General features: G+C 47.4%; 1 non-coding gene across 1 annotated transcript; it reads right to left on the minus strand.

The window, feature by feature from the left end:
* Window positions 1–2,898: 2,898 nt before the first annotated feature.
* TRNAA-UGC (transfer RNA alanine (anticodon UGC)) lies at window positions 2,899–2,970 on the minus strand. The gene has a single exon. It is a non-coding gene; the product is annotated as a tRNA-Ala (tRNA).
* Window positions 2,971–3,229: the final 259 nt, after the last annotated feature.

Consider the following 3,229-nt stretch of genomic DNA (forward strand, 5'->3'; position numbering starts at 1 on the left):
ACATCAGTGAGGCCATTCCTTTGCAGGGCTACGACCCCTCAGGCAGCACCATCCTGACCACGGATGCCAGTGACAAAGGCCTGGGAGCGGTGCTAGCACAGGAGAGGGCGGATGGCTCAGTAGAGACTATCAGTTTTGCTTCACGAGCTCTCTCTCCCACGCAACAAAGATATAGCGTCATTGAGAAAGAGATGTTGGCGGTCACATGGGCAATGTGCAAATTCAGGCAATTTATATGGGGCACCAGGTTCAAACTCCAAACGGACCACAAGCCATTGGTCAAGGTCCTGACGTCTTCAGGCCATGACACTGCCACCCCGCGCATTGCAAAAATGACGCTCAAATTATTGGACTACACGTATGATGTCGAATACCTACCAGGAACGCAGAACAGGGTGGCTGACTACCTCAGTAGAGCTTCCGTCATGGAGGATGCTCCGGCAACTACACCGGACATGGACGAGATGGTAACAAGCATGGCTGACAATGAGATGATGATAAGCAGTCAAGATTGGGCAGCAGCCTATGAGCAAGACTTGGAGAAGTCAGAAGTCAAACAACACCTCACGTCAGGTTGGCCGGACAAACGGAGGCTCACTGCGGAGGTGAGGAAGTTCTATGAAATTCGGGAGGAACTGTCCTTAAGCGACTCGGGAGTCTTCCTGTACAGAGGCGAGAGAGTCATTCCACCCGAAACCCTGATACCGACATTGTTGAACCAACTGCATGAAGGACACCTAGGCATCGTAAAGACAAAAGCCCGAGTGAAACAAATGTATTGGTGGCCGGGCATGGATGCCCAAATAGAAAGGCAGGTGAGGGAATGTGAACAATGCCAAGGATCGGACAAAATACTCCGACCTCTCAGACCAGTGCTAGGGAAATTCGAGAACCCCCAGAACCCCTGGGAAGACCTAGCAGTTGACCTCCTGGGACCAGTGCTGGACAACAGAGGAATAAATAAATTTCTATGTGTGGCCATCGACAAATATTCCAAATGGCCGGAGGTGGATGTACAAGAGTCCATGGACACCGAAACAGTGTTGAAGTTCTTAACTTCCCTGTTCTTAAGGGAAGGAATACCAAAGACTATACTTAGTGACAACGGACCTCAGTTCGTCTCAGACAAATGGACCCGATTCATGAAGAGGAATGGAATCAAATCGAAACACACAGCAATCTACCACCCAGCGTGTAACGGCCAAGTGGAGCGGTTTAACCGCGTACTCATGGGCTCAATACAAGCAGCCATCATACAAGGGAAAGACTGGGAGGCAGAAGTACAGAGCATGTTGTGGGCGTACAGGATCACCCCCACGGTGGTAGGATATAGCCCCTTCCAAATTCTGAGAGGCCGCCTTCCGTTCACCCGGGACAATGTGGTGTGGAGAGAAAAAACTGTAACCAGCAAATGGTCCCCAGCAGTGGTGCAGCACAACCTTGAAAAGGCTCAAAAGGTGTATGTAGCTCATTACGACAAGCGGCGCAACACTAAAGAAACCGCGCTGGAGGAGGGAGAATGGGTCAGAGTCAAACTTCCCACCCTGCAAAAGAAAGGAGAGAGCAAGTATAGCCAACCCTTACAAGTCAAAGAGGTGCGAGGCAGAGCTGCCCTACTCAGCGATGGCAAGGTGTGGTCCCAAGATCGAATGGCGAGAGTCAATAGGATCGTAAGGTGGCCCAAGTCAGAGGAAGAGGAAATACGTATAGGAGGAGAAGAAGAGACGTCCACAAGCGGGGAAGGCCAGAGTGAAGCCTCAGAGGACAGAGAAGAAGGAGGAGAAAAGGAAGCGCAGACAGCAGAGTTAGCGGGAGGCCACGCTATCCCAGCTGCAGATGGTGAGAGAGAGGATCAGAGAGACACTGAGAGGTTTCCTGGAGGAAGCGATGTTGAAGAGAGCAACCTGGTAAGACGCACCCGCATGGGCAGAACTGTCACCTTGCCCTCAAAATATAGAGACTTTGATATGAGTGGACATTAGAGTTGGACTACAGAACTGCTATAATTCAGTGTGCCAAAGGGGGGAGATATGTGGTGTTGCGCTCTAGTCTACGAGCGTGAACGCGATGACACGTCACGCCATAGACGAGAGCGAGGCACGCGCGCATGCGCAGGACGGGGAAAAGTAAGAGCGCGAAAGGAAAGAACGGCAGTTGGCGACCGGAGCATCAGCTAGTTAGACGCTCGGCGCTCTATATGCATTGTAGTTGTACTTGGATGAAATAAAGCTGTCCTGAACGCAAGAAGTCTCTGAGCACTGTGTGGGGGACATTTATACATCATTACAAGCCATTCATGCAGTATGCAGAAATGGAATAGTAAATATGTCCTTTTTTTTAATGGTTCTTGTCTAAATGGAATGATTTCATTTTGTTATTTAGCTGAACAAATGAATAACATTTTCTTTCATATAAACTTGTCGTGAATGCCTCATATATTTTGAATTCATTGGAAATAAAATTATTTCAATTAATTTAAAGTACACCAGAGGCTGAAAAGGGGGAAGTGTGAAAAGATACCCGGAAAGGTCTCGTGCGAGTTTCCTGCCTGACTCACATTCAAGTGCAGCATTACAGGTCTTCTACCCAGGAAGATAGAGCTAGAAGAAAGACTAACGAATAAATCCCGACCATAGCATACCGTTTTAAGTCTTACCATGCTCTCGGTAAAATCTTATTTTATGTATTTTTCAGTTCCTGTCTTTGGGGCATTTGAGCAGTTTGGGGAAGAGATTTGCAAGGATCTGAGCTGCTCACACGTATCTAAAATTATGTGTTTCCTCATCCCATGGAAATCTATTTTGAAAAAAAAGTCTAAAGGGAGCAAGAGAAGGGGAAAACATGTATTTGTTGTATTATTTTAGAAAATAGCACATGTAGTATGAAAACATAAAAGAGTGGAGATGCCGGGGATTGAACCCGGGGCCTCATACATGCAAAGCATGCGCTCTACCACTGAGCTACATCCCCTACCTGCTCGGAAAGTGAGAAGTTGTTTTCTAGTATGTTATTCTGTGAGGTCTCACTGTGGTTTAAAAGTAATTATTATAATATCTAAAGGATCCTAATGATCACCAACAGTGCATTGTACAAAAGACCTAGATTGGAGGACTGGGCCGCCTCCAGGGACTGCCTTGCAGTTGTACGCATGCACAGATGAAACGAGAGCATTTATTTGGCATTTTAATAGACATACCATAAAAGCAAGCTATCATGCGCTTCAGGCAGA

The sequence above is a fragment of the Lissotriton vulgaris genome, chromosome 1_1, assembly GCF_964263255.1.
Source record: "Lissotriton vulgaris chromosome 1_1, aLisVul1.2, whole genome shotgun sequence".
In the NCBI taxonomy this organism is placed as follows: domain Eukaryota; kingdom Metazoa; phylum Chordata; class Amphibia; order Caudata; family Salamandridae; genus Lissotriton; species Lissotriton vulgaris.